This window comes from Camelus bactrianus, chromosome 29 (genome assembly GCF_048773025.1).
Source record: "Camelus bactrianus isolate YW-2024 breed Bactrian camel chromosome 29, ASM4877302v1, whole genome shotgun sequence".
Lineage (NCBI taxonomy): Eukaryota > Metazoa > Chordata > Mammalia > Artiodactyla > Camelidae > Camelus > Camelus bactrianus.
Window position 1 is genome coordinate 27,728,369 of NC_133567.1, and position 12,391 is coordinate 27,740,759.

Here is a 12,391-nt window from a genome sequence, read left to right on the forward strand (position 1 = left end):
TGGAGGAAGAGGCTAGTGTGTCTGCCTATTTATATGTCTGTCTGTCTGTCTAATGGAGGAAGCCGCACACTACTCGACCCACCTGGAGGGATGTCACTTGCCACCCTGAAGCAGCAGAGGGCGCCCCCATTGCAGGCTGAGGGGGACACTGGATGGAAATCCACAGGAGTGCCTTGGTAGCCTGCGAACCCCTCTTCTGCCCTCTGTGTAGCCGCCAAGGCCCGCCCCTTCCCCGCCCCGTGACCACCCCGCACCCGCCTACCGGGAGCCAGAAAACACAGAGATGTGCACTTCGTGTACCTCAGATAGCAGAGACCGAAGCCAGGACCGGCCAAGGAAGAGATTGGAGCAAATACACGGGCTCGGTGGGTCAGCCACGACTCCCCAGTGCAGCCCCTGACCGCACCGCACCGCACCGCCTCAGGGGCACAGGCTGACCTGCAAACATGCATACAATGAACCTGGCGAAGGAGAGGCCCCCAAACCCCAGACCAACACCTTGTGGAGATGGGAGCAAACTGATCGGCTCACCCGAGGCCGTCCGCTCCCCGCGACATCCCTGTCCATGAACTCACCCCACCAGCATCCCAGGACCATACTGAGAAGGAGACTTAAATCCCGCAAACCTGGGCTAGCAGAGGCCGCCCCGAGGACAGGAGAGGGGGAGATGGGAGGAAAATGACCAACTCGCCTTGGCATCCCCCTTTACTGCTGTGCAGCCACCTCCTGGGCTGCTGACCTCTTCCCCTGACCTCACCACGCCCCTCCCTGAGCAGGCTGATCTCAAGGCCTTAAATGCCGTGAACCTGGGGGAGCGGAGGCAGTCCCCAGGCAAGGGAGCCTGGGACAAGGGAAGAAATCCTCTGGCTCTCGAGGTTCACCCTAGTCCCCTGTCGCGGCCGCCAAACCCCGTGTCCGGACAGCACCCTGCCTATAGTTTGTCTCTCTGTCTGACAGCCTGCCTGACTGCCTAACTATTGGAGGATGGCAGAGGCTAGACTATGTGTGTGTGTGTCTGTTTATCTAACGTAGGAAGAGGCGACTAGATTGTCTCTCTCTCGGCCCGCAGAACTATCTAACTTTATAACTATCTACCTACCTTTCTACCTACCTAACTATCTATCTATCAAAATATCTATCTATCTATCTATCTATCTATCTATCTATCTATCTATCTATCTATCTATCTTTCTATCTATCTTCTTATCTGCCTACAGGAGGCATAGCAGCAGGCTAGTGTGTCTTTTTATTAGTCTGTCTGTTGCAGGACGAGTTTTGTTTGTCTATGTACCTATCTAGCTATTTCAAGAAGAGAAGGAGATTAGTGTGTGTGTGTGTGCGTGTGTGCGTGTGTGGTTCTTTCTGTCTGACTATGTATGTATTTGTCTACCTATAAAATGTATGAGGAAGAGAAGATTAGATTTATGGCTGTTGCTAAATGCAGGAAGAGGCTAGTGTGTCTGTGTATTTATATGTCTGTCTGTCTGTCTAATGGGGGAAGCCTCCCAGTACTAGACCCACTTGGAGGGATGCCAGTTGTCACCCTGAAGCAGCAGAGGGCACCCCCATTGCAGGCTGAGGGGGACACTGGATGGAAATCCACAGGCGTGCCTTGGCAGCCAGCGAACCCGCTTCAGCTGTCTATGTAGCCGCCACCGCCCCGCCCCTGACCCGCCCCGTGACCACCCCGCACCCGCCTACCGGGAGCCAGAAAACACAGAGATGTGCACTTCGTGTACCTCAGATAGCAGAGACCGAAGCCAGGACCGGCCAAGGAAGAGATTGGAGCAAATACACGGACTCGGTGGGTCAGCCACGACTCCTCAATGCAGCCCCTGACCGCACCGCACCGCCTCAGGGGCGCAGGCTGACCTGGAAACATGTATACAATGTACCTGGGGAAGGAAAGGCCCCCCCACGCCCAGACCAGGCCCTTGTGGAGATGGGAGCAAACTGATCGGCTCACCGGAGGCAGTCCGCTCCCCGTGACATCCCTTTCCCCTGAACTCACCTCACCAGCATCCCAGGACCATGCTGAAAAAGAGACTTAAATCCCGCATACCTGGTGTAGCAGAGGTCGCCCCGAGGCCAGGAGAGGGAGAGATGGGAGGAAAATGACCAACTCGCCGTGGCATCCCCCTTTACTGCTGTGCCGCCTCCGCCTATGCTGGCGACCTCTACCCCTGAACTCACCACGCCCCTCCCTGGAGCAGGTTGATGGCAAAGACTTAAATGCGGAGAACATGGGGGTGCGGAGGCCGTCCCCAGGCAAGGCAGCTTGGGATATGGGAGAATATCCTCGGGCTCTCGAGGGGCACCCTAGACCCCTTTCGCAGCCACCAAAACCCGGGTCCAGACCGCACCCTGCCTGAAGTGTGTCTGGCTGTCTGACAGCCTGCCTGACTGCCTATCTATTGGAGGGTGGGATAGGCTAGAGTATGTGTGTGTCTGTCTGTTTATCTAACGGAGGTGGAGGCCACTATTATGTCTCTCTCTTGGCCCGTAGAACTATCTACGTGTATAACTATGTACCTAACTAACTTCCTACCTATCTATGTATCTATGTATCTATCTATCTATCCATCTATCTATCTATCTTTCTATCTATCTATCAATCTATCTTTCTATCTTCTTATCTACCTACAGGAGGCATACCTGCAGGCTAGTGTGTCATTTTATTTGTCTCTCTGTTGCAGGAAGAGGTTTGTGTGTTTATGTACCTATCTACCTATTTCAGGAAGAGGAGGAGACTAGTGTGTGTGTGTGTGTGTGTGTGTGTGCGTGTGTTGTTCTTTCTGCCTGACTATAAATGTATATGTGTACCTATATAATGTATGAGGAGGAGGAGGTTAGGATTTATGGCTGTTGCTAAATGGAGGAAGAGGCTAGTGTGTCTGCCTATTTATATGTCTGTCTGTCTGTCTAATGGTGGAAGCCGCACACTACTCGACCCACCTGGAGGGATGTCACTTGCCACCCTGAAGCAGCAGAGGGCGCCCCCATTGCAGGCTGAGGGGGACACTGGATGGAAATCCACAGGAGTGCCTTGGTAGCCTGCGAACCCCTCTTCTGCCCTCTGTGTAGCCGCCAAGGCCCGCCCCTTCCCCGCCCCGTGACCACCCCGCACCCGCCTACCGGGAGCCAGAAAACACAGAGATGTGCACTTCGTGTACCTCAGATAGCAGAGACCGAAGCCAGGACCGGCCAAGGAAGAGATTGGAGCAAATACACGGGCTCGGTGGGTCAGCCACGACTCCCCAGTGCAGCCCCTGACCGCACCGCACCGCACCGCCTCAGGGGCGCAGGCTGACCTGCAAACATGCATACAATGAACCTGGCGAAGGAGAGGCCCCCAAACCCCAGACCAACACCTTGTGGAGATGGGAGCAAACTGATCGGCTCACCCGAGGCCGTCCGCTCCCCGCGACATCCCTGTCCATGAACTCACCCCACCAGCATCCCAGGACCATACTGAGAAGGAGACTTAAATCCCGCAAACCTGGGCTAGCAGAGGCCGCCCCGAGGACAGGAGAGGGGGAGATGGGAGGAAAATGACCAACTCGCCTTGGCATCCCCCTTTACTGCTGTGCAGCCACCTCCTGGGCTGCTGACCTCTTCCCCTGACCTCACCACGCCCCTCCCTGAGCAGGCTGATCTCAAGGCCTTAAATGCCGTGAACCTGGGGGAGCGGAGGCAGTCCCCAGGCAAGGCAGCCTGGGACAAGGGAAGAAATCCTCTGGCTCTCGAGGTTCACCCTAGTCCCCTGTCGCGGCCGCCAAACCCCGTGTCCGGACAGCACCCTGCCTATAGTTTGTCTCTCTGTCTGACAGCCTGCCTGACTGCCTAACTATTGGAGGATGGCAGAGGCTAGACTATGTGTGTGTGTGTCTGTTTATCTAACGTAGGAAGAGGCGACTAGATTGTCTCTCTCTCGGCCCGCAGAACTATCTAACTTTATAACTATCTACCTACCTTTCTACCTACCTAACTATCTATCTATCAAAATATCTATCTATCTATCTATCTATCTATCTATCTATCTATCTATCTATCTATCTATCTATCTTTCTATCTATCTTCTTATCTGCCTACAGGAGGCATAGCAGCAGGCTAGTGTGTCTTTTTATTAGTCTGTCTGTTGCAGGACGAGTTTTGTTTGTCTATGTACCTATCTAGCTATTTCAAGAAGAGAAGGAGATTAGTGTGTGTGTGTGTGCGTGTGTGCGTGTGTGGTTCTTTCTGTCTGACTATGTATGTATTTGTCTACCTATAAAATGTATGAGGAAGAGAAGATTAGATTTATGGCTGTTGCTAAATGCAGGAAGAGGCTAGTGTGTCTGTGTATTTATATGTCTGTCTGTCTGTCTAATGGGGGAAGCCTCCCAGTACTAGACCCACTTGGAGGGATGCCAGTTGTCACCCTGAAGCAGCAGAGGGCACCCCCATTGCAGGCTGAGGGGGACACTGGATGGAAATCCACAGGCGTGCCTTGGCAGCCAGCGAACCCGCTTCAGCTGTCTATGTAGCCGCCACCGCCCCGCCCCTGACCCGCCCCGTGACCACCCCGCACCCGCCTACCGGGAGCCAGAAAACACAGAGATGTGCACTTCGTGTACCTCAGATAGCAGAGACCGAAGCCAGGACCGGCCAAGGAAGAGATTGGAGCAAATACACGGACTCGGTGGGTCAGCCACGACTCCTCAATGCAGCCCCTGACCGCACCGCACCGCCTCAGGGGCGCAGGCTGACCTGGAAACATGTATACAATGTACCTGGGGAAGGAAAGGCCCCCCCACGCCCAGACCAGGCCCTTGTGGAGATGGGAGCAAACTGATCGGCTCACCGGAGGCAGTCCGCTCCCCGTGACATCCCTTTCCCCTGAACTCACCTCACCAGCATCCCAGGACCATGCTGAAAAAGAGACTTAAATCCCGCATACCTGGTGTAGCAGAGGTCGCCCCGAGGCCAGGAGAGGGAGAGATGGGAGGAAAATGACCAACTCGCCGTGGCATCCCCCTTTACTGCTGTGCCGCCTCCGCCTATGCTGGCGACCTCTACCCCTGAACTCACCACGCCCCTCCCTGGAGCAGGTTGATGGCAAAGACTTAAATGCGGAGAACATGGGGGTGCGGAGGCCGTCCCCAGGCAAGGCAGCTTGGGATATGGGAGAATATCCTCGGGCTCTCGAGGGGCACCCTAGACCCCTTTCGCAGCCACCAAAACCCGGGTCCAGACCGCACCCTGCCTGAAGTGTGTCTGGCTGTCTGACAGCCTGCCTGACTGCCTATCTATTGGAGGGTGGGATAGGCTAGAGTATGTGTGTGTCTGTCTGTTTATCTAACGGAGGTGGAGGCCACTATTATGTCTCTCTCTTGGCCCGTAGAACTATCTACGTGTATAACTATGTACCTAACTAACTTCCTACCTATCTATGTATCTATGTATCTATCTATCTATCCATCTATCTATCTATCTTTCTATCTATCTATCAATCTATCTTTCTATCTTCTTATCTACCTACAGGAGGCATACCTGCAGGCTAGTGTGTCATTTTATTTGTCTCTCTGTTGCAGGAAGAGGTTTGTGTGTTTATGTACCTATCTACCTATTTCAGGAAGAGGAGGAGACTAGTGTGTGTGTGTGTGTGTGTGTGTGTGCGTGTGTTGTTCTTTCTGCCTGACTATAAATGTATATGTGTACCTATATAATGTATGAGGAGGAGGAGGTTAGGATTTATGGCTGTTGCTAAATGGAGGAAGAGGCTAGTGTGTCTGCCTATTTATATGTCTGTCTGTCTGTCTAATGGTGGAAGCCGCACACTACTCGACCCACCTGGAGGGATGTCACTTGCCACCCTGAAGCAGCAGAGGGCGCCCCCATTGCAGGCTGAGGGGGACACTGGATGGAAATCCACAGGAGTGCCTTGGTAGCCTGCGAACCCCTCTTCTGCCCTCTGTGTAGCAGCCAAGGCCCGCCCCTTCCCCGCCCCGTGACCACCCCGCACCCGCCTACCGGGAGCCAGAAAACACAGAGATGTGCACTTCGTGTACCTCAGATAGCAGAGACCGAAGCCAGGACCGGCCAAGGAAGAGATTGGAGCAAATACACGGGCTCGGTGGGTCAGCCACGACTCCCCAGTGCAGCCCCTGACCGCACCGCACCGCACCGCCTCAGGGGCGCAGGCTGACCTGCAAACATGCATACAATGAACCTGGCGAAGGAGAGGCCCCCAAACCCCAGACCAACACCTTGTGGAGATGGGAGCAAACTGATCGGCTCACCCGAGGCCGTCCGCTCCCCGCGACATCCCTGTCCATGAACTCACCCCACCAGCATCCCAGGACCATACTGAGAAGGAGACTTAAATCCCGCAAACCTGGGCTAGCAGAGGCCGCCCCGAGGACAGGAGAGGGGGAGATGGGAGGAAAATGACCAACTCGCCTTGGCATCCCCCTTTACTGCTGTGCAGCCACCTCCTGGGCTGCTGACCTCTTCCCCTGACCTCACCACGCCCCTCCCTGAGCAGGCTGATCTCAAGGCCTTAAATGCCGTGAACCTGGGGGAGCGGAGGCAGTCCCCAGGCAAGGCAGCCTGGGACAAGGGAAGAAATCCTCTGGCTCTCGAGGTTCACCCTAGTCCCCTGTCGCGGCCGCCAAACCCCGTGTCCGGACAGCACCCTGCCTATAGTTTGTCTCTCTGTCTGACAGCCTGCCTGACTGCCTAACTATTGGAGGATGGCAGAGACTAGACTATGTGTGTGTGTGTCTGTTTATCTAACGTAGGAAGAGGCGACTAGATTGTCTCTCTCTCGGCCCGCAGAACTATCTAACTTTATAACTATGTACCTACCTTTCTACCTACCTAACTATCTATCTATCTAACTATCTATCTATCTATCTATCTATCTATCTATCTATCTATCTATCTATCTTTCTATCTATCTTCTTATCTGCCTACAGGAGGCATAGCAGCAGGCTAGTGTGTCTTTTTATTAGTCTGTCTGTTGCAGGACGAGTTTTGTTTGTCTATGTACCTATCTAGCTATTTCAAGAAGAGAAGGAGATTAGTGTGTGTGTGTGTGCGTGTGTGCGTGTGTGGTTCTTTCTGTCTGACTATGTATGTATTTGTCTACCTATAAAATGTATGAGGAAGAGAAGATTAGATTTATGGCTGTTGCTAAATGCAGGAAGAGGCTAGTGTGTCTGTGTATTTATATGTCTGTCTGTCTGTCTAATGGGGGAAGCCTCCCAGTACTAGACCCACTTGGAGGGATGCCAGTTGTCACCCTGAAGCAGCAGAGGGCACCCCCATTGCAGGCTGAGGGGGACACTGGATGGAAATCCACAGGCGTGCCTTGGCAGCCAGCGAACCCGCTTCAGCTGTCTATGTAGCCGCCACCGCCCCGCCCCTGACCCGCCCCGTGACCACCCCGCACCCGCCTACCGGGAGCCAGAAAACACAGAGATGTGCACTTCGTGTACCTCAGATAGCAGAGACCGAAGCCAGGACCGGCCAAGGAAGAGATTGGAGCAAATACACGGACTCGGTGGGTCAGCCACGACTCCTCAATGCAGCCCCTGACCGCACCGCACCGCCTCAGGGGCGCAGGCTGACCTGGAAACATGTATACAATGTACCTGGGGAAGGAAAGGCCCCCCCACGCCCAGACCAGGCCCTTGTGGAGATGGGAGCAAACTGATCGGCTCACCGGAGGCAGTCCGCTCCCCGTGACATCCCTTTCCCCTGAACTCACCTCACCAGCATCCCAGGACCATGCTGAAAAAGAGACTTAAATCCCGCATACCTGGTGTAGCAGAGGTCGCCCCGAGGCCAGGAGAGGGAGAGATGGGAGGAAAATGACCAACTCGCCGTGGCATCCCCCTTTACTGCTGTGCCGCCTCCGCCTATGCTGGCGACCTCTACCCCTGAACTCACCACGCCCCTCCCTGGAGCAGGTTGATGGCAAAGACTTAAATGCGGAGAACATGGGGGTGCGGAGGCCGTCCCCAGGCAAGGCAGCTTGGGATATGGGAGAATATCCTCGGGCTCTCGAGGGGCACCCTAGACCCCTTTCGCAGCCACCAAAACCCGGGTCCAGACCGCACCCTGCCTGAAGTGTGTCTGGCTGTCTGACAGCCTGCCTGACTGCCTATCTATTGGAGGGTGGGATAGGCTAGAGTATGTGTGTGTCTGTCTGTTTATCTAACGGAGGTGGAGGCCACTATTATGTCTCTCTCTTGGCCCGTAGAACTATCTACGTGTATAACTATGTACCTAACTAACTTCCTACCTATCTATGTATCTATGTATCTATCTATCTATCCATCTATCTATCTATCTTTCTATCTATCAATCTATCTTTCTATCTTCTTATCTACCTACAGGAGGCATACCTGCAGGCTAGTGTGTCATTTTATTTGTCTCTCTGTTGCAGGAAGAGGTTTGTGTGTTTATGTACCTATCTACCTATTTCAGGAAGAGGAGGAGACTAGTGTGTGTGTGTGTGTGTGTGTGTGTGTGCGTGTGTTGTTCTTTCTGCCTGACTATAAATGTATATGTGTACCTATATAATGTATGAGGAGGAGGAGGTTAGGATTTATGGCTGTTGCTAAATGGAGGAAGAGGCTAGTGTGTCTGCCTATTTATATGTCTGTCTGTCTGTCTAATGGAGGAAGCCGCACACTACTCGACCCACCTGGAGGGATGTCACTTGCCACCCTGAAGCAGCAGAGGGCGCCCCCTTTGCAGGCTGAGGGGGACACTGGATGGAAATCCACAGGAGTGCCTTGGTAGCCTGCGAACCCCTCTTCCGCCCTCTGTGTAGCCGCCACGGCCTGCCCTTCCCGCCCCGTGACCACCCCGCACCCGCCTACCGGGAGCCTGAAAACACAGAGATGTGCAATTCGTGTACCTCAGATAGCAGAGACCGAAGCCAGGACCGGCCAAGGAAGAGATTGGAGCAAATACACGGGCTCGGTGGGTCAGCCACTACTCCCCAGTGCAGCCCCTGACCGCACCGCACCGCCTCAGGGGCGCAGGGTGATCTGCAAACATGCATACAATGAACCTTGCGAAGGAGAGGCCCCCAACCCCCAGACCAAGCCCTTGTCGAGATGGAAGCAAACTGATCGGCTCACCCGAGGCCGTCCATTCCCAACGACATCCCTGTCCATGAACTCACCCCACAAGCATCCCAGGACCATGATGAGAAGGAGACTTAAATCCCGCAATCCTGGGGTAGCAGAGGCCGCCCCGAGGACAGGAGAGGGGGAGATGGGAGGAAAATGACCAACTCGCCTTGGCATCTCCCTTTACTGCTGTGCCGCCTCCTCCTATGCTGCTGACCTCTTCCCCTGACTTCACCAAGCCCCTCCCTGGAGCAGGCTGATCTCAAAGCCTTAAATGCCGTGAACCTGGGGGAGTGGAGGCAGTCCCCAGGCAAGACAGCCTGGGACAAGGGAAGATATCCTCTGGCTTGCGAGGTTCACCCTAGTCCCCTGTCGCGGCCGCCACACCCCGTGTCCGGACAGCACCATGACTGTAGTTTCTCTCTCTGTCTGACAGCCTGCCTGACTGCCTATCTAATGGAGGATGGCATAGGCTAGACTATGTGTGTGTGTGTCTGTTTATCTAACGTAGGAGGAGGCCACTAGTATGTCTCTCTCTGGGCCCGCAGAACTATCTAACTTTATAACTATCTACCTACCTATCTACCTACCTAACTATCTATCTAACTATCTATCTATCTATCTATCTATCTATCTATCTATCTATCTATCTATCTATCTATCTATGTATCTTTCTATCTATCTATCTTATCTAACTACAAGAGGCATAGAAAAAGGCTAGTGTGTCTTTTTATTAGTCTGTCTTTTGCAGGACGAGTTTTGTTTGTCTATGTACCTATCTAGCTATTTCAGGAAGAGGAGGATATTAGTGTGTGTGTGTGTGCGTGTGTGCGTGTGTGGTTCTTTCTGTCTGACTATGTATGGATTTGTCTACCTATAAAATGTATGAGGAAGAGAAGATTAGATTTATGGCTGTTGCTAAATGCAGGAAGAGGCTAGTGTGTCTGTGTATTTATATGTCTGTCTGTGTGTCTAATGGAGGAAGCCTCACAGTACTAGACCCACTTGGAGGGATGCCAGTTGTCACCCTGAAGCAGCAGAGGGCACCCCCATTGCAGGCTGAGGGGGACACTGGATGGAAATCCACAGGCGTGCCTTGGCAGCCAGCGAACCCGCTTCAGCTGTCTATGTAGCCGCCACCGCCCCGCCCCTGACCCGCCCCGTGACCACCCCGCACCCGCCTACCGGGAGCCAGAAAACACAGAGATGTGCACTTCGTGTACCTCAGATAGCAGAGACCGAAGCCAGGACCGGCCAAGGAAGAGATTGGAGCAAATACACGGACTCGGTGGGTCAGCCACGACTCCTCAATGCAGCCCCTGACCGCACCGCACCGCCTCAGGGGCGCAGGCTGACCTGGAAGCATGTATACAATGTACCTGGGGAAGGAAAGGCCCCCCCCACGCCCAGACCAGGCCCTTGTGGAGATGGGAGAAACTGATCGGCTCACCGGAGGCAGTCCGCTCCCCGTGACATCCCTTTCCCCTGAACTCACCTCACCAGCATCCCAGGACCATGCTGAAAAAGAGACTTAAATCCCGCATACCTGGTGTAGCAGAGGTCGCCCCGAGGCCAGGAGAGGGAGAGATGGGAGGAAAATGACCAACTCGCCGTGGCATCCCCCTTTACTGCTGTGCCGCCTCCGCCTATGCTGGCGACCTCTACCCCTGAACTCACCACGCCCCTCCCTGGAGCAGGTTGATGGCAAAGACTTAAATGCGGAGAACATGGGGGTGCGGAGGCCGTCCCCAGGCAAGGCAGCTTGGGATATGGGAGAATATCCTCGGGCTCTCGAGGGGCACCCTAGTCCCCTTTCGCAGCCACCAAAACCCGGGTCCAGACCGCACCCTGCCTGAAGTGTGTCTGGCTGTCTGACAGCCTGCCTGACTGCCTATCTATTGGAGGGTGGGATAGGCTAGAGTATGTGTGTGTCTGTCTATTTATCTAACGGAGGTGGAGGCCACTATTATGTCTCTCTCTTGGCCCGTAGAACTATCTACGTGTATAACTATGTACCTAACTACCTTCCTACCTATCTATGTATCTATGTATCTATCTATCTATCCATCTATCTATCTATCTTTCTATCTATCTATCAATCTATCTTTCTATCTTCTTATCTACCTACAGGAGGCATACCTGCAGGCTAGTGTGTCATTTTATTTGTCTCTCTGTTGCAGGAAGAGGTTTGTGTGTTTATGTACCTATCTACCTATTTCAGGAAGAGGAGGAGACTAGTGTGTGTGTGTGTGTGTGTGTGTGTGCGTGTGTTGTTCTTTCTGCCTGACTATAAATGTATATGTGTACCTATATAATGTATGAGGAGGAGGAGGTTAGGATTTATGGCTGTTGCTAAATGGAGGAAGAGGCTAGTGTGTCTGCCTATTTATATGTCTGTCTGTCTGTCTAATGGAGGAAGCCGCACACTACTCGACCCACCTGGAGGGATGTCACTTGCCACCCTGAAGCAGCAGAGGGCGCCCCCATTGCAGGCTGAGGGGGACACTGGATGGAAATCCACAGGAGTGCCTTGGTAGCCTGCGAACCCCTCTTCTGCCCTCTGTGTAGCCGCCAAGGCCCGCCCCTTCCCCGCCCCGTGACCACCCCGCACCCGCCTACCGGGAGCCAGAAAACACAGAGATGTGCACTTCGTGTACCTCAGATAGCAGAGACCGAAGCCAGGACCGGCCAAGGAAGAGATTGGAGCAAATACACGGGCTCGGTGGGTCAGCCACGACTCCCCAGTGCAGCCCCTGACCGCACCGCACCGCACCGCCTCAGGGGCGCAGGCTGACCTGCAAACATGCATACAATGAACCTGGCGAAGGAGAGGCCCCCAAACCCCAGACCAACACCTTGTGGAGATGGGAGCAAACTGATCGGCTCACCCGAGGCCGTCCGCTCCCCGCGACATCCCTGTCCATGAACTCACCCCACCAGCATCCCAGGACCATACTGAGAAGGAGACTTAAATCCCGCAAACCTGGGCTAGCAGAGGCCGCCCCGAGGACAGGAGAGGGGGAGATGGGAGGAAAATGACCAACTCGCCTTGGCATCCCCCTTTACTGCTGTGCAGCCACCTCCTGGGCTGCTGACCTCTTCCCCTGACCTCACCACGCCCCTCCCTGAGCAGGCTGATCTCAAGGCCTTAAATGCCGTGAACCTGGGGGAGCGGAGGCAGTCCCCAGGCAAGGCAGCCTGGGACAAGGGAAGAAATCCTCTGGCTCTCGAGGTTCACCCTAGTCCCCTGTCGCGGCCGCCAA